The 26,593-nt window shown below is 43.6% G+C and overlaps 1 protein-coding gene across 2 annotated transcripts in view; it reads right to left on the reverse strand.

The window, feature by feature from the left end:
* Positions 1 to 26,295, reverse strand: part of NYAP2 (neuronal tyrosine-phosphorylated phosphoinositide-3-kinase adaptor 2) — a 342,325-nt gene extending 316,030 nt beyond the window's left edge. The window contains exon 1 of one of the 2 annotated variants that reach the window (XM_075340770.1): positions 25,866 to 26,295. The gene's annotated coding sequence lies outside the window, so the exon portion shown is untranslated. Of the gene's footprint in view, positions 1 to 25,224 lie in introns of both variants that reach the window. The other variant, XM_075340769.1, reaches the window with a different exon arrangement.
* Positions 26,296 to 26,593: the final 298 nt, after the last annotated feature.

Genomic DNA, 26,593 nt, shown 5'->3' on the forward strand with positions numbered 1-26,593 from the left:
AGAAGCCATCATTGCTAAATAACATTGAACAGGAAAAGCTACAAAACTGAAAGTATATATAAGTCATGTTTTGCTAAGAAATTACCGCAATATTCCACCTGTCACTGTGGCGAATGCTACATCAAGGTGTACAGTATTCATTATGTGCAATACACTACTCATGTCATTTATCCTTTGTTGACCTAAAGTATTTTTGTGATTTACCTGGACAATTACTTAATAAAATCTCTTTGTTTGATGTTTTATGCAGCTTGGCATTTCTTTTGTAATTGTTTATACTCTTCAGAATAATATCTTAGTATTTCGGTAACCTTCAATAAGAATAAACTAGACCTACAGTACAGGCAGGACTCAGTACACTACACCATCAGGGGTGGTTAATAGGAATGATCGAATACCCTATTATTCGCTCGGCCGAATATCCGACGAATACCTTGCAGCTACTCGAGTATTCGCAAATGTCCGACGCCCAATGCAAGTCTATGGGAAACCAGAATAATTTCATGTTGGACCCGTCGGTGACCTGTGGTGACTGAGAAAAAGGATGAAATGGATGGGAAAAGGCAGAAACAGTATGGGCACAGCCTGTAGAAGGTTCCTCACTGCATTTCTGCCCCCTCCCGATTCTTTCAAGGTGACAGGACGCACACTAACGCGCCGCCTGCATTCACCCTCTTCCTCTGATTTCTGTTGCATGTGTCATGATGACACATGCGACATTAAACTACTCACCGGGTCCAGCTAAGTCCCCCCCTATACCATGCCGGTGTATCCCGGTGTTCCCTCGCTGTTTTTCCCTTTTTCAGCGCTGATCCCCCGCATCCCTCCTCCTTCACAATGAACGCTGGCTGCATGCGCAGAGCGCGGCTGTCAGACTCAGCTCAGCTTCCTGTGTTCCCTGAGAACAGCTGTGGAGCTGCACTGGCTGCACGCACAATGCTGCTGTGACCCGAGGAGAGTAGGTGCAGATTCTTTTCACCCACACTCCTCACATGGAGGGTCTGCACTCCTAGAAAATGGGGGACTCGTTCCCTGAGCATTCCTGAGAATACCTCTGCCATGATGAAGAAAACAACATAATCGAAACGTACGTCGCTTCTGGAGGTCCTGTCACCAAGCTACCACCTATATGCTGTTACCACTGGTGGATATGTCATCACTATTCACACTAATTGTAGTGTGAATAGACTTTGGATGGGTTACACTTTTTATGGGCATAGTCCCAGGGGGAATATCTGTAATATAACATGCCCCCCTGCTGCCATGTAATGATGCATTGATAAAAAGGTCATTGTTCTGTATTGTTAATCCTGATAGTGCTATATCTTTTATGGGTATATTCCCAGAGGGAATCATTGTTAATATATATGTCCCTCTTCAGGTATTGAAGTACGGATATAAGAGGCTATTTGAAATGTACTGTTAAACCCTGCCATTGATGCATAAACTGTGGAGCTTGGTCTTGCATACTTTTTACGTATTTTTTACTTGATTTTAATGGATGTTCACTTGCTGTCTTTAAATAAAATCCTGTACACTTTTTTGCACTATAAAAACCCATTTGTCCTCTTGTTTGTTTTATTACTGACAGCTGGTGATGTTGGGTATCTGATAGACGCCATGACATCACCAACTGCTGGGCTTGATGTCAGATGACATTACACATCTGGTATCAACCCCATTTATTACCCCGTTTGCCAGCGCATCAGGGCAACGGGATGAGCTGGGGCGAAGCGCCAGGATTGGCGCATCTAATGGACGCGCCACTTCTGGAGCGGCTGCAGCCTGCTATTTTTAGGCTGGGAAGGGCCAATATCTATGGACCTTCCTACCCTGAGACTACCAGACCACAGCGATCCGCTTTACCTTGGCCGGTGAACCAATTTGGGGAACCCCATTTTTTTTTTTATTATTTATTTATTTATAAATAATTATAAAAAAGAACCTGGGGGCCCTCCAAATTGGATCCCCAACCAAGGTAAAGCTGCCAGCTGTGGTCTACAGGCTGCAGCCATCTGCTTTACCCTAGCTGGCTATGAAAAAAAAGGGGGATCCCACGTCGCTTTTTTTTTTAATTATTTTTTTTTTTTGCTAAATACAAGGCTAGGCACCCTTTAGTGCCACATGAAAGTTACTAATGACTGCAAGCTTAGAATATGCAGGGAGGTGGGTCATTATATGTGTTTGACATTGGTCTGCCTGTCTATCTATCTATCCATCTATCCTTTTTTATCTATCTATCCATTATCTATCTATCTTTTTATCTATCTATCCCTCTATCTATCTATCTATCTATCTATCCCTCAATCTATCTATATATCCCTCTATCTATCTATCTATCTATCCCTCTATCTATCTATCTATCTCTCTATCCCTCTATATATCCATTATCTATCTATCTAACCCTCTATCTAACCCTCTATCTATCCATTATCTATCTATCTATCTATCCCTCTATCTATCTATATATCTCTCTATCTATCTGTCCGTCCGCCCGCCCATCTATCTATCTATCTATCTATCTATCTATCTATCTATCTATCCATCTATCTATCGATCCCTCTATCTATCTATCTATCTATCTATCTATCTATCTATCTGTCTGTCTGTCTGTCTGTCTGTCTGTCTGTCTGTCTGTCTGTCTGTCTATCTATCCATTCATCCATCTATCTATCGATCCCTCTATCTATCTATCTATCTATCTATCTATCTATCTATCAATATGTATCATCTTTGTAGCTGAATAATCTGCTTCTGGTTTCTCTACTGCAATACAGAGGTCAAAATTACCAAATCTTCCTATGTTTTCCATTACAGGCAGTGAATCAATGGGTAGAGCTGGTGCCTGTGGACAATTAGTTCATCAGTTTGAGTCCCGGCCGTCCCGGTAAAGAATTTAATTTATTTATAATTATAATTTAATTTAATTATCCACTGAGGGGAGGAGCTGGACATCAGCTGTGAGTCACGGGACACACCTCTAAAATCGGGACAGTTTACAGAATGAGGCTGCATTGAGCCCTCGCTCACAGATGTCGCCGAGTGTGGATTACGCCGGACCTGGATATTTGGGGGCTTAATATAGTGGTGACAGAGGGGCTTTTTGGTGTTTTATTTCAAATAAAGAATTTTTCGGTGTGTTTATTTACTTTAATTACAGATTAGTGATGGCATATTAAAGATGCTGCCATTACTAATCTTGGACTTAGTGACAGCGATGCGCTGCTATTAACTCCTTATTACCCTGATGGCCACCGCATCACGGCAATCAGGAAGAGCCGGTGACACGCTGGGACTGTCGCATCTAATGGATGCGACATTCTCGGGGCAGCAGCGGGCTGATATTCTTGGCTGCGAGAGGGGGGGCCATAACCATGGCCCCCGCCCTCCCCAGCCTGAGAATACCGGCCCGCTACTGTGTGCTTACTTCGGCTGGGTATCATTTGGGGGGGACCGCATGTCATTGTTTTACATTATTTATTTATTTATTTTACTACACGATATAGACCCGCCCACTGGTGGCTGTGATTGGTTGCAGTAAGACAGCTGTCACTCAGCATGGGGGCGTGTCTGACTTCAACCAATCATAGGCACCGGTGTGCGGAGAAAGCAGGGAATACGAGATGGATTAATGTGCGGCCGGCATTTTCAAAAGCTGGAGAACCCGCCACAGTGTGACAGCCGTGCAGCGCTGCGCCCGTGATCAGTGAGTAAGAAAGAGAGAGGGAGAGACCGACTGACCATAATGGCCGCTGGCTTATATAGCCCCTATGACTGCGTGCGGCCAAGCCAATCACAGTAACACCACAACAAAGATGGCTGCGGCGTTACTGTGAGGACATGCAACGTCGGATGTGTTCATTGGCTGAAAAAAGGCGCCAGGAAGTCCAGAAACGAAAATGAAAGTACCGGAGCGAATACCTCAAATACCCCATTATCCGTTGGATACCGAATAGTGGCGAATACATTCGCTCATCACTAGTGGTTAACTTAGCACAAATGTGTTCATCCTTACCTCTGCTCTAATTTGGTTAAAGGGGTTGTCCCATAAGTAAATGTGCCATTCAATCAGTAGATAATGGAAAATCAAACACTTCCATAATCAGGTATGTTAACAAAATGTTGCGGTACCGAAAAATAACTATAACAGTGCACCTGATGCGTCCTGGTAACGACCCGTGCCCAACCATGTAGAGGTGCTTAGCTGCCGGACATATACTGAATAATATTCCTGTTGATCCCACAGAAGGGAGGGTAAATGAAGGAAGAAAACCGGCACATTTTTAAATGTGTTAGATGTTATCCTGATCTATCCAGATCTCCCAGTGACATAATTAAATAGGGTTTTGTCTGAAACTTGATGACATCAGAGAGACAATACCGACCAAAGTGATTTCACAACCTTGGATTCCTACCTGAATCAGCGTACTAACTCATCACAAACTAACCCAGGACACCATTATTTGTATTGGCTTACCCACGAGTGTGTGCATCACCTTTCAAACTTCCAAGACATTAAAGGGCTATTCCCATCTCCAGGATCCTACACCAATGTGTAGTAAGTGTAGTAGTAATAATAATAATAATAATAATAATAATAATAGAGAATACCTCCAATTAGAAATGTAGTATAGATCTCTTGATATAGCCATGTCTCTTACCTCATGTGCAGGGCATTGCAGCTTAGGTACCCATGTTTAAGACTGCAAGCAACTAACTAACTATCACTATATGAGTGTAGTTAACCATAGATCTCATAGCTGCAATGCCCTGCACATGAGCTAAGCAACGTAGTGAATCAAGAGAACTATACTATATTCTAGTTGGAGGTATTTACTATTATTATTATTATTATTATTATTATTTTACACCCACTACATATTTGGATAGGATCTTTGAAATGGGAATACCCCTTTAAAGAAAACTTGTCAGATTTCGGTGCACAGGGGCTGGACTGCACACTGGGTCTTCTCCTCCCTGTCTGTGATTCCCTGGCCCCTCCGTCTGTTCTCTGGTCTGTGAATGATCTGCTTCTTCTCTTTGAAATCTCAGTAGTGACCTGTCATTCACAGACTGGAGGAATCAGAGGGGCTGGGGAATCACAGACAGGGAGGAGAAGGCCCGTGCACCAAAATCTAATTAGCAGAAAACTTCAAATGGTGATTAAAGAAAAAATACAAAGAGGATTTCTTCACCAAAGGTATCAATAAAATCAGTAATACAGCACCATTACAGCCATGTATTTACATTGTATTAGAAAATAGTGCTGACAGGTTCTTTTTAAGTAACCACTGCATATAGCCATAGTGCTAGTCTGACCCCCTGGCAAAACCAGGAAGTCACAAATAGGCCCCCGCATAACACCTTCCCTCATTAGGAAAAACAAAGCCAACCATTAAACCCTAGTCACCCCCCTTAGGGACAGACAGACACACCAGTGGGCATGACCAGGTGGTTGGAACACGCCCACCCAGGGGTCTAGACAGCCCAGGACGGGAAAAGCAGTAGTGGAGTTTTAGAGTGCAGTGTGGAGTGGAGGTCAGGCCTTTGTGTCAGGCCTGAAGCAAACTGACAGGTACCAGGGTAAGAGCCCTGATGCCTTGGCTAGGAGGCAGACGGTGGTCTCCGTCAGCAGGAGACAGGAAGATGGCTCGGTGGAACTGAGATGGACTGGGCCAGGGTTGTAGCCCACCGGTACCGACATGGGGAACCGACCCGGAAACCGTAGCACAAAGGGGGGTACTCGGACCCTGAAGCCAGGAGCCAGAAACAAGTGGAACTGGTTAATTAACCGATTGAGGCCAGGACTAGAGGTCCTGTCCCACCCAACGCCCCTCATAGAAGACAACAGCCCACCGATTAGGGATAAGAGGTCACCGCCAGGGCCCATAGATCCTACGGGCCAGCGTCTGCGGGCACGGCTCCTTAGGCCACATCCAGCCGGGAGCGGACTCCTACGTTTCATACTGGGAAGTCTTTTCTACTTAAACAGTGCAGGAAAAGGATAGAGACCACCAGCCGGGTGGGGGATACCGAACGCAACCGGCCACGGCACCGGCCACCACCACCTTGGTTTACCAGAGACTTGCGTGTTTTACTAAAAGTGAGTACACCAACACCCCCTGTGGTCGTCATTCACCCTGCACCAGAGCCATCGGGTCCCGGGGCCACCATCCCTGCCCACGAAGGGGTTAACAACTTGCTACACAACATCTCCCCGTAACAGCAGCGGTGGTGTCCCAACTCACCACACACCGTGGGTGGCGTCACGAACTTATTATGGCCTAGCCCGTACATCTACGTCCCCCATTTTATTCGGCGTGTCCGCGAGACCCCCGGGTCCGGTGACCCTTGAGCCACATCCCCTGAAGGTCCGGATCTGGGCAGCGGCGGCTGCTGGCACGGGGGCGGCACACTGACATGAAGACTGGAAGGGAATGGATAGATGTCCTTTATTAGCGATTAATTCTATGTTAACATGATAAAGCATGTGTAGACAATCCCTTGTGGTCCTGGCTTTAGGTGTTCTGCTGCTGATTTCAAAGTCAAACTAAATATGCAAATCAGGGTACAATAAAACAGATATTTAAATATGTTCAGAAGAAGCTGATCCCAGGGTTCATCATCAATATAGATACACTATAAAATCAAATGCCAACTTCAAGTCTTTGCTAGCAGTAAGCCTATGAGTATAACTTCATTAGTGGTAAAAATCAAAGGCAGTTAGAAAGCTGAGTAATGTTTGTGGTCTGGTTTACAATACACAAGTGGAAAGTGGTTCTGAATTATGATCTCATAGTATTTATATTGTAATTTCAGTTTAATTTACGCTCTAAAAAATGTGGGTGCACTCCTTAAAGGGAACCTCTCACCAGGATTTTCCTTATAAGCTGCAGCCACCACCAGCGATCTGTTATATACAGCATTCCAGAATACTGTATATAAGAGCCCAGGCCGCTCTGTAGTATGCAAAAAACACCTTTATAATACTCACCTAGGGGGCGGTCCAGTCCAATGGGTGTCGCTGCTCTCGGTCAGGCGCCCTCTCCATCTTGTGCGAACGCTGTCCTCCTTCTCAGCCCCGTGTAAATGCCGCATCCTGCATCATGCCCACAGAAAACACCGTTGAGCTACTGCGCATGTGCACTCCAGCTGAGGGTAGTTCAAAGTACTATGATGCGCAGGCACAAGGAAAGGTCAAAGACCACCCATGCATACGCACTGCAATACTCTTATCTGCCCTCACCTGAGCAGAGAGACGTGTGCGTGCGCAGGAGCCCAATGGAGACCTCTTTGTAAATGACGAAGGACGCATCATCCACATGGAGCTGGGAAGGAAGACAGCGATCACACTGGATGGAAGAGGCGCCAGACCAAGAGCAGCGACACCCATCAGACCAGACCGCCACCTACAGTGAAGGAATTATTCGATTCACATTAATTATTTGATCTCCTGTTAATTTTCTAAGTTTGCTCACTAACAAAGACATGAACAGTCTATAATTTTAAGGGTAGGTTAATTTTAAAAGTGAGAGATAAAATATCCAAAATAAAATCCAGAAAATCACATTGTATAAATGGATTTTGATATTCTATCTCTCACTGTTAAAATGAACCTACCCTTAAAATTATAGACTGTTCATGTCTTTGTCAGTGGGCAAACTTATTTCCTTCACTGTAGGTGAATATTATAAAGGTGTTTTTTACGTTATACAGAGCGGCCGGGGCTCTTATATACAGTATGCTGTATATAAGGGCTTACTGGTGGTGGCCACAGCTCATGAGGGAAAAATCTGGTGGTAGGTTCCCTTTCACTTTCATAATAGGCATGTGGCATGCCTAACCAGCCATTATTACAGATTTAATAGCGATACATGAATAAGATCATGGTAAAGTTAATTAATTTTGAATTTCACAAAAAATTTAGATTCCCGAGGACCTACATTTTTTGCTATTCAGTTTCTTTGAATGGAAACAACTGTCTGACAGAAAGTGCAGCGGGGGTCAGGGAGGGTTAAGAATAAAAAATATATAAACTCCTGCCTTCCCTGTCCTGGCACTACAGCTCCCTACCTGGTTCTCCTCATTCTTCGGCTCTAGTCGCAGTTCTGGTGCTCAGTAGGCCTCAAATTACATCATAACATCATGGGACACCACAAGCTATGACTTCCTTAGAGTCCTAGTGAGCAGCAGAGGCACCAAACAGTAAAGAGGACTGAAGATGGAAGACTGGACTGGAGCCACATGGAGGAAATAAGCTGGGACTGGGTTGGGAGAGATGATAGGTGAGTATATATTTTTTTATTTTTTAATCCCTCCATTTTTTATTTTTTGGGGTTTGGAGAGAAGTTAGAGCATAATGAACAGCTTTTATCAGCAGTTCGATTTGCATCAAATCAAATTTCCCTAGGCAAATTTAAGCAAATGTGGAAAATTGAATCTTATTAGACTCACTCATCGTTAAGATTTGTTATAAGAATCTTTTCATAATACTATAGTGTTGTGAAAACTGACAAGATGAGAATCTGATAAAATTTATTCTACAATTGTATGTTCCTCAGAAGGCAATGTACAGGCTTCTGTTCATCTAACCCTATTCTTCATAAGGATTTGCTCTTCTGCCACAGTCAAATATATTTTTTTTTCACAATATTATGTATATAATTGCAAGGTTTATCAAATATCAATATATGCAATATATTTAGTGATTAGGGATAAGTCGACCCGAACCCCATATACAGTACGTCAATGGGGACCTAAACGTCTGTGCTGTAAAATGGCTCTAAAATGGTTATAGTATGGGCTAGGGGCAGCAAAATGAAGCAAAATGGGGGCAATTGCCCTGCAAATAAATGTGGATAGGGAATAAATAAATAAAAAGAAAAAAAAGATGATGTGCGGGATCACCTATTTTTGATGACCAGTGCAGGTAAAGCAGACAACTGTGAGCTGCATCCCTCAGCTGTCTGATTTATCTTGGCTGGTTATCAAAAATTGAGGTGATCCCACGCCAGTTTTTTTAATTTTTTAATAAATAGTTTAAAAATTTGTCATGGGCTCCACAGTATTTTTTACAACATGTCCAGATAAAGCAGACAGCTGCGGGTTGCTATTATTAGGCTGGAATGTCTATGGTTATTTGGTCCCTTCCAGCCTAATAATAGCAGTCCGCTACTGCTCCAGAAGTGACCCATCCATTAGATGTGCTAATTCTGGCACTTTGCGCAGCTCGTTCTGATTGTCCTAGTGTGATGGCAATAAGCCTATGTTGGGGTAATACTTTATCTGCTTTACCTATGCTGGATATCAAAAATAGGTGGGAGCACAAGTATTTTTTTTAATCTTTTTTGTTCACAGCAGCGTACAGGCATCGGGAAGTTTTCTGGTTACTTATAACCTATTAACGACTTATTTATGGAGTAGGCCATTAATATCAGATATGTGGGGGTTCGACACACTGCACCCTCACCTATCCGCTGTTATTTGCTCTATCAGCAGCAAGTGTAAACACTTTTTACTGGACCTGCACTCCACAGTTCCCTTCAATGCATGGCTACTGCTAGGCACTGCACATGACAACCCCTTTAATTTTTGGGGGGGGACAAACTTTACATTTAATAAGAATAGAAGCATAATTTAAGGGGTTTTATTTAAATATGTGGTAAATAGAGATGAACAGAGTTGCTGAGATTCAAATTCAGCAAATCACGCAGATTTTACAGGGAAATTTGATTTGCAGTGAAGTTATACAATGTAAATTAAATGTTCCTTGTTTTGCTCGGGGGTCTCTCCCAAGAACATAAGCAACATAGGAAAAAAAACCTCACAACTCAGCTGTCCAACCACCCCTGTAGCAAGTTGTCCATTACCCTTTCTTCTTTTTCCCTTTTTTTGCACACATCCTCTTCACTCAAGGCCAAGATTTCGGACACAACTAAGCCTCTGACATGATGGTGCACCACTCGGGCAATGCGTATCTTAATGTTGTGACTTCACAATATGCACCACGATGGCATTACGCGCAGGAACATCAGAGGCCTAGTCACGATGGAAGTCTTGGCCTTGAGTAAAAAGGCTGAATAGGACAAACTCAATTGTGGAAGGCAAAAGAAGATGAGCATGCAGTTGAGCAATGAGGTGAGTATCATTATAGGTTTTCTGTTTGTCTGACATTCTATAGTTCATCTAAAATGGCAGCCAGCTGTTACTACTTTACAACGCACAGCAAATTACAAAAAGAAATCTTCTGGAGAACACAAATTTTCATAAAATTTGAGAACTCAATTCCACTAAAAAAAATTGCTAATGTCTAGTGATAAATGTCTGATCATTGAGAGTCTCACCAATAGGACTTTGATAAGGAACAGAATGAGGATTTACAGAGCTGCCATTGAAGAATCACCTATCCAGAGATGGTAGAAGTAGTGATTTTTTTATTGTCAACACATTTCTGAGGCTTCATTCTCCTTCATCAGGACAAAAATTACATATGTGACATATGAAATGGAATTTTTTTATCCCGATCAAGGACAATTAATGCATTCACAATAAAAAAAAATCAACAATTCTACCATCTCTGGATTGGTGTTTCTTCCACAGTAGAGCAGTAGATCCCCGATCATTCTCTGTTCCTTATCATCTCTACCTGGGGTGCTGCAACAGCTGTTTATAGGCTTCAATAGTTGTTGTGACTTTCAGAATTACTCTAGATGAGCCCCAGTACTTACACAATTCAACTGAGCATACCAGGTAAGACCCCATTTTGTGCTCATTTGTCTTTCCAGTTTCTTCTCAACCTATAAGATCCTGACTTATCAATTGTGGTAAAGAGGTCCTGAGTCAACCTTCATCTTTCGTAGTGAGGAGTAGATTGGACTGCCCAGTAGAGAATCTGTGGTGAAGCTTTATTCATAGTCTATGGTGCTAACAGAAACAGCTAAGTGATGTCTTCAGCTGTCTCTGTCAACCCCACACATGCTCAAAGGGAACCAAGAACTTAGGAACCGTTATAGTGATTAGATCAAGGAGCCCTCAAGGATCAGACATTTGTCACTTATCCTTTGGTCCTGTAACAAATGTCCATTGTGGGGAAAACCCCTTTTACGTGCAGCATATTGAAATTGAGTTCTGCATATATGATTCTGCATATATCACAAAGGTCCACAGATCTCTTTTGCATTGTATCAGTGGTTCAAGCTGTCCAACATGTTATGGTGTTAGAAAGTCAACATTCATATCCATTATGCACCAAATAAGCATCACTTAAGTGTTACTGCCTATCTGAATATTTCTGATAATATGGTCCTATCACCTTACTGATAAACTTCCTGAAGTAGAAGGTGATCAAAATATTTAATTTTGCTCTAGCATAAATATTAGAAAAATCTAAAAGCTTCAGTCAAATTTGGTGATAATAGTTCTAGTCCTTTAAGAAATGTATAAAAATAATGTGGATCAATTTTATGAACCAAAGACATGGGGCACCTGCAGCCAGAAGTGAGCACAATGCTCCATTCTACCTTTGAGAAGCTTATATACTCGACTCCCCCCTGTGTCGGACTTGGGAACATTGAGGCCACAAGAGGACTTTATTCTTAAAAAACACCTTTCATCTATAGCAAGGCTCCCCAACCTGTAGCTTGGGAGCCACATGTGGCTTGCGAGCTATTGATATGTGGTTCGTGGCTTTCACTCAGCTTGGTACATTAGCACCAGGTTTAACTGACTACTATGAAGTCCAGGTCTGCAGATGGTAATAATTGTGAGAACCCTGCACAAAAGAGAAGATCTGGATGAGCATATACTGGCCTTGTACTGCCAGATAGAGAAGGTACTTGGAGCTGGATGCGATAGCTTGGTGGGAGTGCCTGATGAAAGAATACCGGCTGTAACACTCACTGCTGGTGAAGATGGTGAGCAGGAGGGGACCCACAGGACCACAGGGGGAAGCCAGGCTTATCCTTTAGTGGGAGGGGTTTGACCAAGCCCTCACCGCGAGGCAGAACACCAGGTGCCACTCCAATACAGTAACAGGAACTGTGGCAGCTGAGCGGAGCAGAGAGACAGCAGCACTAGGGTCAGGTAACGGACAAGATAGGCAGGACAGGCAGTGGCAGGACAAACAGGGCTGCCATGACAAACAGGGCAGAACAGGAAAACAGTCTGGAAGGGAACAGGCATAATGGGTACTGATAGGAAACGAACGTCCAGCACTGGTCATTAGGCTCAGATCACCAGACAAGGGACATTGAGCACAGTACATCGGACACAGGTGCAGCTAGGATAGGACTTCAGGAGGAACTCTGATCATCAGGGTCCAGGTCATCAGGCACGAATCACCAGGCATGGGACATCAGGTCCAAGATAACAAACACAGGTGCAGCCGGGACGGCTGAGGCAAACAGGACTACAGGTGTAGGCGGGCATGGACACAGGTGCAGGATAAAGGCTGGTACCAGGGAACAAACACGAAAGGTCCCAGGAGAGAGATAGGACAGACAAAGCAAAGCAGAGGATAACTGGTTGCATGCAAGACTGGTGCTGGAGGCTTGCAGACCAGAGCAGAGAGGCAGGACCAACCCCCACAGGTAAGATCAAATCCTAATGCATTGCTCTGACTTCTCCCAACAGGTGAGGGAGCCTTAAGTACCTGGTGCCTCCCAGTGATAGTCTGGGGAAACCTTTGCAAGGTGCATATTTCCTCATAAACGGACAGCAAGCACGCGTGTGCGCGCCCCCTTGGCTGGAGACCAGGAAACCCCGAGCGAAGTTGAAAACCAACACATTAGTGGGCATTCGGGGGGGACGAGCCAGGGACAGCACTACACATGGATTGCAATGAAGGGATGCAGAGGACAATGCGACATGTGGGTGGCCATAGGGGAGCGAGCCGAAAACCACGCAATACGCGTATGGCCATACAGGAATGCAGACAATCATGCGACACGTGGGCGGCCATGCAGATAAACAGAGGATTGCACAGCATAAGGGTGGCCGTGCAGGAAAGAGGAGGGAGCAGGGACATGGTGCTAGGATGCCACGGAGCACCGGTGTACTAGGGAAGCCGGCGCAACAATACCACGAGTAGGTAAGGAGGGAACCCCAAGATCTAGATATAATGCCACGGAATTATTTCTATGATGATAGCTTTATCATTATACCAGTAATGGGCGCTGTGGGTGTTACTACTGTGGTGGAAGGAAGAGCAAGATCTGGATGTCACTACTTGGGGTGGGTGAAGGGGGACAGAAATGTGACTCATGACCCTCTATCAGAGCTGAATTTGACTCTCATGTTAGGAAAGGTTGGGGACCACTGATCTATAGAAAACCAATGCATTATCAATAAATGATTAAAATGATTTTTTGAACCAGGGCTAATTTTCCTCAGGCACTGTATATTATGGAACTGCAATATGATACACTATGTTCAAATTTGTCTCTGCTTGTTGGTTCCATCGGTCATCACGTGATTGCTTGTGTGTGATTTGAATACTTGTGGTCATGTACAGACTAGCTAATATTCCTGCTTATCTAAATGACCCTAGCAACTCCCATTTAGGCCTCTTTCACACGTCCGTGAAAATCACGCACGTTTTTCACGGACGGGTCAAAGGTGCGTTTTGCCCTCCGTGAGCCGTGTTTATGGCACACGTCTGTTCTCCGTGTGTTATCCGTGATAACACACGGAGAACGGGAACTTCTCTGCTCACATGTCCCTGGCGTGCTGATCTACGGTCTCCGGTCCTGCCGACTCCCCGCTGCTGCTACTTCCGGCCGCAGTGAAGTGAATATGCAATGAGCATAATGAGCGGCGGTCGGAAGCAAGTGACAGCAGCGGCAGAGACAGCAGGGCTGGAGAAGGGGAGTAAAGGTTTGTTATTTTTTTCTCAGACACGTGTGTTTTCTCTGGTGCGTGTCACTCAGCTCACCTCTAGATTTGTTGTGGCTGGTTTTAGAGATCTGTGGCGCCCTGGACAAGCCAGGGGCCACAGAGCACAACACCCACACACCCCACACTCCCAGCAGGCACACCGAAGTCAGACACAAACCCCTTGTTGCCTTCCTCCAGGGGCTGATGTTCACACCAGGGGGTGGGCCAGCCGGTTGGCCCCACCCACCGAGGAGTTCACAGTCCTGGAGGCAGGAAACTGTAGTCAGTTTAGCTCAGGCAGAGCTTGAGTGCAGAGCAGAGATTAGTTTTGGAGGTGAAAGTGAGAGGAAGGAAAGTGGTAGTGGAGCAACTAACTGACAGCGTCCAGGTGTATGGCCCGGGCGGTACAGCAAGGTTGGCAGACGGTGGTGACCGTCTGCAGGAGTGACCGATTGGAGTCTACCGTAAGGACCGTGGACGGGCGGTGGCCCGGCGGTACCGGACCAGTACACAAAGAGAAGTCAGCACCATCTGGCAGGGGATTACGGACCCCGGCAAGGCTAGGAGTCGATGTGAATTTGCCAAATTCGTTAGTGAAGGGAACCTCCTGGGTTTCCCAACAGCCAAGTCCCGACAGAAGGCAACAGTCCAACCAAGTGAGGGAGACACCGCCACCGCCAAGGCAACCGTTTCTCAGGGCCAGCACCTGCGGGCAACAGGGGCTCCTCCAACCCATATCCAAGCTGGGGAGCGGGTTACCGGTGGGATCCCATCGGAACCATCAACCGTACTTAGGTGCAGGGAAAGGCAGTCACCATCAACCTTCCGGGAGAAACAACTACGCAGCCGTCTGTGGGACCTGTCCATCCAGCCGAGTGTTTTACCGAGAACTGTGTCTTCATCCTTGGGCTGAGTGAGTACCACCGTGCCGTGCGGCACAGCGCTGCCCCTGTGACTCTGCACCTCGCCAGGCCCCGTAACCCGCCTGCCATCCATCCCTACCCCATCACCGGGCCCCGGGACAACCAACCCCCTACCCACGGAGGGGAGAACTAACAACAAAGCTGCTCCCTGTCACCGCTCCCGGGATCCCCGTCCAGAGCAGCGGTGGTGTCACCATTATCACCACAGCCGTGGGTGGCGTCACGGACAATAAATCCCCACAATCAATCCAAATCCCCTTTTCACTCACGGGCGAGGAGCGCCGCTCGAGTCCCCGGGATCCGGCCCACCGCTCGAGCCACCACCGAGCAGCAGCAGCACCAGCGGCCGTACCCGAGTAGTGGGAGAGCGCAGCGTCCCCTCCTCCGCCCGTGACAGATCTGTGCACGGATAGTCAGCGGGCCGGATCCCAGGATAAATGAAGCAAGAAAAAAATGTTTCATCCAGCACTTGAAGATATAGTATCCCAATTCCACGAAATTCAAGGACTTGATAAAAACATTATTGATTTTATTGGTGTACAAAAGTACAAATAATTAAAATCATTGCGACTTACGCGTTTCAAGCCAAACAAGGGCTCTTACTCATAGCATAACCATAACTAATGTTTTTATCAAGTCTGTGAATTTCGTGGAATTGGGATACTATATCTTCAAGTGCTGGATGAAACATTTTTTTCTTGCTTCAATAATATTTATTCACTTACTGTACATATAACAGCAACACTGTCTCCATTGGGCCTCACAACCTAAAGTCTCTACCAGTAAGTCTTTGGAGTGTGGGAGGAAACCAGAGAACCTGGAGGAAACCCACATAACTACAGAGAGAATCTACATGCTCCTTGCAGATGTTGTCCTTGGTGGGATTTGAATCCAGGACCCCAGCGCTGCAAAACTGCACTGTTAACCACTGAGCGACCATGTAAACAAAACTTATACAGAGCATACAACATCCTGCCTGCGGCCCCCACAACTCCCTTGTATAGAGCATGGGAACCCCACATATATTGACTGATGAAACAATTGAAAATAATTCTCACCTGACCGCTTTCTCCTGGTGTGCAGCACTGGCCTCTGCACCCTAAGGGGCACGTGGGCTCAAATCGAAAGTGACTCACATCCGGTGTCGCTCTCGACATCGTAGTGTGTAAATCCTTTATTATACGATTAACGAGCGCAAAAGCGTCGTAATCGTATCATTGGTGTAGCGTCGGTCATTTCCATTAATTGGGAAATACCGATGTTACGATGTTGTTCCTCGTTCCTGCGGCAGCACACATCGCTGTGTGTGAAGCCGCAGGAGCGAGGAACATCTCCTACCTGCGTCCTGCGGCTCAAGCCGGCTATGCGGAAGGAAGGAGGTGGGCGGGATGTTTACGGCCCGCTCATCTCCGCCCCTCCGCTTCTATTGGCCGCCTGTCGTGTGACGTTGCTATGACGCCGCACGACCCGCCCCCTTAATAAGGAGGCGGTTCGCCGGCCAGAGCGACGTCGCAGGGCAGGTGAGTGCGTGTAGCTGCCGTAGCGATAATGTTTGCTACTGCAGCTATCACGATGATATCGCAGCTGCGACAGGGGAGGGGACTATCGTGCACGGCATCGCAGCATCGGCTTGCGATGTCGTAGTGTGCAAAGGGCCCCTAAGATCTTTGGCTCAACAATAGAGGCACAGTCTAGTGTCTTCATCTTGCCTGCCACGTTCAGTCTCAGATGCACAGTCTGATTGGTGTCTTTGGCAATCTCCTCCACCACTGTATTCATTGGTATCTTCATCCTTAGAATGCAGATGCCATTGAAATGCAGGCAGTGGCAGAGGGTTAATTTTACAGCACCGAGTTCTCCCTGACTCAGGGACTTCATAGCAGCCACAAGTTCTTCTATGGAAACACCTGAAGGAGAAGCCAAGGCCCCAAAGGGTCTATCTGATACAACTCTGGCTCCCCTCCCAAACAGTTGGTTTCTCCCAGAAAAGAGAATCTCAGCACATTTTGTACTTACTTTATTAACATAATCAGTACCTGTGTACCTGTAATACTGATTTAAATCATCCAATTTCCTAATGATATAAATATGAAAAAGTCATAAAAAGTAATCTACTGTCAGTTTCTGTTTTTTTCACAAGTGATTAGTCCTGTTTAGGCATGCGCGTTTCTCTTTAAAGCAACAGTCTTCCAATCTTGTAATGGCTAAATCTAGAGGCCATGTAATCTCATGCTGCTTTTACAAACTTGATTATAGGCTCACTGTGAGTCAATAGCCTACAATCAGTAAGCCTTTAAAAAGACACCTTTGGTATGAAATTTGGACTAGAAGATACTGTGTTTAATAAAATAACCTCTGACTGTAAGGGTACCTTCACACTTAGCGATGCAGCAGCGATCCGACCAGCGATCTGACCTGGTCAGGATCGCTGCTGCATCGCTACATGGTCGCTGGTGAGCTGTCAAACAGGCAGATCTCACCAGCGACCACTGAACAGCCCCCAGCCAGCAGCGACGTGCAAGCGACGCTGCGCTTGCACGGAGCCGCCGACTGGAAGCTGCGGAGACTGGTAACTAAGGTAAACATCGGGTATGGTTACCCGATGTTTACATTAGTTACCAGCGCTGTGTGCAGAGAGCAGGGAGCCGCGCACACTGAGCGCTGGCTCCTTGCTCTCCTAGCTGCTGTACACATCGGGTTAATTAACCCGATGTGTAATGCAGCTACATGTGCAGAGAGCAAGGAGCCGCGCACACTGCTTAGCGCTGGCTCCTTGCTCTCCTAGCTGCTATACACATCGGGTTAGTTAACCCGATGTGTACAGCAGCTACATGTGCAGAGAGCCGGAGCCGGCAGCACAGGCAGCGTGAGAGCTGCGGAGGCTGGTAACTAAGGTAAATATCGGGTAACCACCTTGGTTACCCGATGTTTATCTTGGTTACAAGCTTACCTCAGCTGTCAGACGCCGGCTCCTGCTCCCTGCTCGCTTCATTTGTCGCTCTCTCGCTGTCACACACAGCGATCTGTGTGTCACAGCGGGAGAGCGGCTTTGAAGAAAACGAACCAGGGCTGTGTGTAACGAGCAGCGATCTCGCAGCAGGGGCCAGATCGCTGCTCAGTGTCACACACAGCGAGATCGCTAATGAGGTCACTGCTGCGTCACAAAAAGCGTGACTCAGCAGCGATCTCGGCAGCGAGCTCGCTGTGTGTGAAGCACCCCTTAGTACATGCTAAACAGATAAATATGCAAGTAGTATATTTTGACCATCGACCAAGAATAACCCCTAATTTTACCTAACTACTAATGTGTGATGACACAAGTACATTTAGCTTAGACTATAAAACAGTGATGTACAGTATATAGGGGAAGAAGAGGGAGCATTTGCCCATGCGCCCACAGCAGAGGGGTGCAGTTGGGTTTCTTAATGTAGTGGTCCAAAGTGTCTCGCGGGCGGCAATTTGCCACATCTCTGGGAGTGGGGTTTAGCTGTTCTTTGAGCCAGTTATCAAACTAACAGTCAGTTCAGAGAAGGTATAAGCTGAGTGACTGAATTCAACTTCAGGCATGAGTACAGTTGAAGAACTGACTGTGGGCATTTGTGGGTTAGGGGCGGCATCAGCAGCATGATCATGTCAGCTGATGTCAAAGCGATGCTGCATAGGAGTTGTCAGCAACAAGGTAAGCACTGCAATGGAGCCAAAGACAGAAGTGTTATTGGGGGGAGTGTAAGTGTGAGGCTACAACGGTATGGGAGGAGGAAACGTGTGAGGAGACAATATGTGGGAAAGGGAAACATGTGAGGAGACAGTATTGGAGTAGGGGGAAAATGTGTGAGGAAACAATATGGAGAGAGGGGGGTAATGTGTGCGGCAAAGTATGGGGAGGGGAAAATTAGTGATGAGACAGTATGTGGAGGGGGAAATGTGTGAGGAAACAGTATAGGGAGATGAGAAATTTGCAATGATACAGTATGGCGAGGGAGAAAATGCGTAAAGAGACAGTATGGGGAATGGGTAAATGTGTGAGGGGTACTAGGAGGAGAGTGGATATGTGTGAGGGGCAGTATGAGGAAGGGGAAAGTGTATAAGGGGATACAGTATAAAGACTGGGTAGCATAAGTGGCAGAATGCGGGGACAGTGTGAGGGCACAGTATGCAGGGGGATGAGGAGTATGGAAAGAAAAGAACACTGGGTGGTCATGAAACACAATGTGGGGATTTTAGTTTGTGCAGGGAGCACAGCAAGGGGCAATACGTCAGCGGCAAAAGGTAGGGCAGATATTTTTCTTCAAAAGATTTATAACACAGATTAATTCAAGAGCACCAGTTGGGATGTGCTGCTGAAGACCAGAGAAAAGAAACTGCTGCTGAGACAAACTGTGGTTGCGAACGTTATCATGGTGTCTGGACAAAATGGAGAAGAAAAAAAAGAGAATGACTCCAATCAGTGAAGATATGACCTGTGTTAATATTGATTTGTGATAATGACAACGTTTCATCAGTATTGTGGCTCCTGTATGGTCCGCAGTCCGATGATGGCTGTTAACAACAACTCCCAGTATCTCCATACCATTGTTAAGGACATACTGGGATTTTTAAGTTCATGTGATACAATTGTATATGGGGCTGATCTAACATTGCACTTGCATAAATGTGAAGGTGCATGGCACTCTTAATAATCAAGATTTCACTCCAAATGTAATTGTTGTTTATTTGCATCTACAGTGGATTGCCAAGTTCTTCACTTAACTGATATTACAATTGATAACTGTATTAAGCTTGGTGATGTATTCATGTACTGATAGTTGTTCTAGTGCTGTATTCATATAGTAATGGTGGTTTTGGTGATGTATTCATGTACTCTTGGTGGTTCAAGTTATGTATTCAGCTTCTGTTGAGGGTTCTGGTGATGTATTCCTGTACTGATGGTGTTTCTGGTGATGTGTTAATGTACTGATGGTGGTTATGGTGATGTATTTATGACATCCGACCTGACATTACAATCGATTGCTGTACTAAGCTTGGTGCTGTATTCATGTGCTGATTGTGATTGTGGTGATGTATTTCTGTTCTGTTGGTGGTTCTTGTGATTTATTTTTTCCTGACATCTGATCTGATATTACAATTGATTGCTGTATTAAACTTGATGTATTCATGTACTGTTAGTGGTTCTAGTGATATAATTCTGTAGTGATGTATTCATGTGCATTGTGGTTCTAGTGATGTATTATGTACTGATGGTAAGTCTGGTGATGTATTCCTCTACCTGTGGTACTTATGGTTATGTATTTCTGGACTGGTGATAGTTCTATTAATGTATTCCTGTACTGATGGTGGTTCTGGGGATGTTTTCTGTTCTACTGGTGCTTCTAGTGGTGTGCAATGCCTTGCAAAAGTATTCGGCTCCCTTGAATTTTTCAACCTTTTCCCACATTTCAGGCTTCAAACATAAAGATAAAAATGTTAATGTTATGGTGAAGAATCAACAAGTGGGACACAATTGTGAAGTTGAACGAAATTTATTGCTGATTTTAAACTTGTTTAAAAAATAAATAACTGACAAAGTGGGGCGTGCAATATTATTAGTCTCCTTTACTTTCAGTGCAACAAACTCACTCCAGAAGTTCATTGAGGATCTCTGAATTATCCAATGTTGTCCTAAATGACTGATGATGATAAATATAATCCACCTGTGTGTAATCAAGTTTCCGTATAAATGCACCTGCTCTGTGATAGTCTCAGTGTTCTGTTTAAAGCGCAGATAAACCAAGGAACACAACAGGCAGGTCCATGATACTGATGTGGAGAAGTTTAAAGTCGGATTTGGTTACAAAAAGATTTCCAAAACTTTAAACATTCCAAGGAGCACTGTACAAGCGATCATATTGAAATGGAAGAAGTTTCATACCACTGTAAATCTACCAAGACCCAGCCGTCCATCCAAACTTTCATCTCAAATAAGGATAAGACTGATCAGAGATGCAGCCAAGAGGCCCATGATCACTCTGTATGAACTGCAGAGATCTACAGATGAGGTGTGAGAGTCTGTCCATAGGACAACAATCAGTCGTACACTGCACAAATCTGGCCTTTATGGAAGAGTGGCAAGGAGAAAGCCATTTCTCAAAGATATCCATAAAAAGTTTTGTTTATAGTTTGCCACAAGCCACCTGGGAGACACACCAAACATGTGGAAGAAGGTGCTCTGGTCAGATGAAACCAAAATCGAACAATTTGGGCACAATACCAAATGATATGTTTGCCGTAAAAGCAACACAGCTCATCACCCTGAACACAGCCTCCCTACTGTCAAACATGGTGGTGGCAGCATCATGGTTGGGGCCTGCTTTACTTCAGCAGGGACAGGGAACATGGTTAAAATTGATGGGAAGATGGATGGAGTCAAATACAGGACCATTCTTGAAGAAAACCTGCTGGAGTCTGCAAAAGACCTGAGACTGGGACGAAGATTTGTCTTCCAACAAGACAATGATTCCAAACATAAAGCAAAATCTACAATGGAATGGTTCACAAACAAACGTATCCAGGTGTTAGAATGACCAAGTCAAAGTCCAGACCTGAATCCAATCGAGAATCTGTAGAAAGAGCTGAAAACTGCTGTTCACAAACGCTCTCCATCCAACCTCACTCAGCTCCAGCTATTTGCAAAGGAAGAATGGGCAAGAATTTCAGTCTCTCGATGTGCAAAACTGATAGAGACATACCTCAAGCGACTTACAGCTGTAATCGCAGCAAAAGGTGGCGCTACAAAGTATTAACTTAAAGGAGACGAATAATATTGTACCCCCAATTTTCAGTTATTTATTTTTAAAAAAAGTTTAAAATCAGCAATAAATTTCATTCAACTTCACAATTGTGTCCACTTGTTGTTGATTCTTCACCATAATATTAAAGTTTTTATCTTGTTTGAAGCCTGAAATGTGAGAAAAGGTTGAAAAATTCAAGGGGACCGAATACTTTTGCAAGGCACTGTATTTCCGTACAGATGATGGTTGTTATGCTGGTGATGTATTCTTGTGCTCGCTTGGTTCTAATCCTGTGCACATGTAACAATCCATAACTTGTCAGATAACATAATACATGGCTATTTTAATAAAGTATTGTATTGTCTGACAAGTAAAGGATTACTACACCTGTATTTAGGTTAGCAACATTAATTATAAAATTCAGCACTGTACCATGCCAAATCCTAAAAGCATGCAATATACTTTCTGTCCGCTTGATGTATCCCAGTGGTCATTGTATAATCATTCATATTCGATATTTATACTTACGATCACATGCCAACTAGCTTTTGTTCATGCTTCTCTCAGGAAAGCAGACAATGTAGGTTTTCACTGCGCACTGAGAGAATTATGAAGACTAGAAGGCATGTGACTGTAAGTGCGCAAATCACAATCTCCTCGAAGCACTTAAGCTATGTATAAGAGGGGTGCCAAACTGAATATTTGCCCCTGGTGCAGGAAAAACCTATATTCCCCTCTGTAGGAGAAAATGATTCAAAATCTAGAATGATTCTAATACAGTATCTTACCCTACATGTCAAATTCACAGCTTATTCATCTCATTATGTGGAAATATGAAGTGCTGTAGAGAGTCCGTTAACCCAGGGTTCCCCAACCAATAAAGCCACTTTGCTAGAATTTTTGTACATCATTTAGAGAGTATATAACTGTAAAATATGATAGAATGATCCTAAATGTTGTGATCATAAGAAGACTAGAAACAGGAATTAACAACTGCATTGGTTTCTAAATTCCAAGTTCATATGAGGTCACTTGCTGTGGAATTGCAATAGAATTTTTGATGTGCTCCAAACTAGGAAGAATCGTGCATTTTGATGAGCTCTTGGGTTGGAAAGGCCCTATATACTGTTCTTGCACAGGGGCCCTTTTCTCTCTGTGTCTGCCAGTGCTAGTGTGTAATTGTTATTCATTCACATATGTGACTAAAGAGTTTCCCAAAATATTGCTAAAACCTTAATCATTGCTTTGAATCTGTGTTATGAAATCAATAGCATATATTTTAAATATGACAGCATAGAGCTAATGGACATCTACTTATTTGTAGCATCTTGAACTGAGTCATTTGATAGCAATTTCCCTAATATTTATTGCAAATACAAAGCTTCACTACTAATGGATGGGTACAGGACAATACACACACTGTAAATTACAGCTGGGAATAATCACACAGCAGACCCAATTGTGTCTCATTTTTAAGGTCATACATCTGCATTCCCATCTGTGCACCTGACTTAAAAGGTTTGAAAAGCAATAATAATTCGAATAGATGGCTGATTTGGGCCTGATAGAGTACTAAGCGTAGAGGTGAAGTTGTGAAAAAACTGCAGCATATAATGTGCCAAATACAAGATTCTATCTGAATATCCAGGGTATTTAATCGACTTAAAGAGCACTTCCCTAAATTAAAAATCACAAGTAAAATCTATATGGCGTGCTTTATTGGAACTGTTCATAATTAAGCTCAGCCATAACTGTTTCTCAGAAAGTTGGGTGGCAATTAATGTGATAGTAGACAATGTAATGCCCAGTCTGCCTAGGTATTTAATGAAACATAGGCAAGGGATATTTCAGTGCATTAGCAGAATAATCCCTGATATGTCTTGGAAAGCTGAGTGTCACTTTGACTTACTTGATAGGAAATGGGTATATAATATATATATATATATATATATATATATATATATATATATATATATATATATATATTTCTATGTATTCACTGACATGTCTTGGAAAGCTGAGTGTCACCTTCCGTAGAGGCTGTAATGGTGGCAAATTTCATTACCACCCAGCTTTCCTGTAAGCAGATGGATTACAATAAAATTTGAACTCTTCAGGTGAGTGCAACTCAAGGACTTACTGACTATTTACTGATGATCCTGCTTACTACAATAGGATATAATATATATATATAGATATATATTTTTATATATATATATATATATATTATCCTATTGTAGTAAGCAGGATCATCAGTAAATAGTCAGTAAGTCCTTGAGTCGCCCTCACAAAGTTGTTCAAATTCTATTGTAATCCATCTGCTTCTAGGAAAGCTGGGTGGTAATGAAATTTGCCACCATTACAGCCTCTACGGAAGGTGACACTCAGCTTTCCAAGACATGTCAGCGAATATATATATATATATATATATATATATATATTACATACCCATTTCCTTTCAAGTATCAAATAAGTGTATCCAATAAATATGATAGTTGCTATAAACTGTTTGCACTAATTTGTTACATTACATTACACATGTTAATTTGTTACATTGCAGAAATGTATAATTTTTCCAGTGTATTAATATCGTCAAGAGAGTTATATCTAACTAGTCAAAAAGGAGTAATATATAATATGCTAGTGAAATGTGAGCAATTTATTAACCTTAGCACTTTATGCCCCCAGGTATAGGCTAATAGCCTGTGTAATATACATCTCAGATACAATTTTCAGACAATATATGATATTATATATATATATATATATATATATATATATATATATAAAATATCATATATTGTATATATATATATATATATATATATATATATGTATATATATATATATATATATATATATACAGTGAATATTTACAGTATAATCTTGATATTTTCAAAATATGAATTTATCTTAACTTAGCGAGGAAAAATGGTTCTTTACATGTCATTTATGTTCATCTTATCTAGTACACGCATACAGAAGATTTGTTGCCAGATTTGGAAACCAAAAGTTAAATCCTGATCTGCCATAGAGCTCCATGGTTACTATGATTTGTGTTACATTTGTGCATGTTTTTTTTTTTTATTACTATAAACAAGTCAGCAAAATGATGTCAGTCGAAATGAAAGCATTCCTTGCCATCGTCTTTTATCCATAGCCACAAGTGCACAATGAGGTGAATAAAAAGGGTAAATAATTCATTCTTGACCTGTGCTGACTTCACATTAGTGTTGCCGGTCTGAACCATCATTTATCTGCTCACTCAAGCCTTCATAGGAGGATCTTCCTCTAGTCTCTCTCTCCCATATAAATATATATATGTATGTAAAAATATATATATATCCTTCCCTAAAAGTTCTATTCTCTAAAATGAGCACATATGTTTCCACAATCTATTATTCATAATATCCCAAAGCAAAACAACTTAGCAGCTGGCAGTGTGATGAGGGCTAAATTCTTCCAGCAAAGCTTAATAAAAGACTATATTCTACTCTAAGCATAAACAACAGATTACTTGGCTGTGGTTAAGCTGTAAGTTAAATTAAGACATTGGCCATACACTTCTATCTGTGGAAGTGATGACAAGTACCATTGCTGTATTTAAAATCTGGGTAAAAGTGGCTTTACAATCAATAGGATAACATCATACACATACATACCCAAGAAATAATGCCTAGATGAGCAGAATAATGGGACTTTATCAGCAGAAGCCCTTTCTCAGGGTGGAATATTTCAGCACCATAAAACAGACTTGAATTCGGACTGTCTTTAGCTAAAGTGCATTTTATGATGAATAGTCCACAGTGTTGTATCCTTTTATTCTTCACAATAGAGGCTTTGGCCTTTAAAGTTGACTACAATGTTACAGTAGAGAGAGAATAAGACATGTTTCCTCTTTAAATCCAGATGCAACAATATGAGCAGATAGATGATGGGTGTGTGCCCGTGACCCCCTGTTCTGTGGTCCGACACGGGGGAGCGTGGATAATATCTCTCCACTTTACTCCACAGAAAATTGCAGCACCATCAAATGCAATCAGGCTGGGCTGTCTGTGCCTCATCTGAGTGTGCACCGAGGAGGCAAAAATACCCCAAAAATATCACAGCAGAGCTCGTAATCCATTGAAAATGGCTTATTCCTCGTGAAATGATGTGTTTCATTCCTACTTAGATGGTTTTAGGCAGTCTGGCTCCTGCACCCCCTCCCCTGTGACTCCCTCTCCCTTTCTGGCTGCTTTAGTCTGTTGATGCTTTTGTAGTGTAGATTAATCAGGGATAGCGGAACAAAGACGGTGCCTACCTTCCTCCCAAATAAATTGTGGCCAGTCTCCTCTTTCGCTTTGCAATCCGTTCTCTTCCACCACAGAGAGCAGAGAGCATTCCAGCACCTTGGACAGCTCCTGCCAGTCAGGCCCATTGGAAATGTGTGGAGACCAAGCAACTGAAGAAAAAAGCCACTGGACAGAGCCCCATCATTCCACCTGTCACCGTCAGGGTCACCCGTCTGCTCAACTAGGGTTCAAATAACATGGGAGCCACATGAAAAAGGACAACTCATCCCCCTAGGACAAACAGAAGAACAAAGCCTGCAGTGCACATGAAGCTTTAGCCCATGATGCTCCTACAGGGAGCAGGGAGCCTGGAGCTGGAAGGTCTGAGTCCCACAATGCTCGCCGGCCTTCCCGACACTCTCTTCCTCATTGTACAGCCGTGAAATGCATTCATTCCATGCTGACGTATATCAGGTTGCTGCTGCTGGGGTAAGATGGGAGGAGCACATTAACCTCGTCAAAACAACCCCCCACCACCTGCTCCCACTGCATAAATACAGAAGGCTGCATAGATTATCCCATGTGGCGAAATATTCTTAGGGCAGACACTGATTTCATGCTTTCAAGTGACATCTTGCTGGGACTTTGCATACTAGACACAACAAATATATTTTTTTATTATTATTACTGTGTCTTTAAACTTTGTTTCTCACAAATACACATGTACATGTGTGTGCTGTGTTTATTTTAGCACAAT

The sequence above is a fragment of the Anomaloglossus baeobatrachus genome, chromosome 3 (assembly GCF_048569485.1).
Source record: "Anomaloglossus baeobatrachus isolate aAnoBae1 chromosome 3, aAnoBae1.hap1, whole genome shotgun sequence".
Classification (NCBI taxonomy): Eukaryota; Metazoa; Chordata; class Amphibia; order Anura; family Aromobatidae; genus Anomaloglossus; species Anomaloglossus baeobatrachus.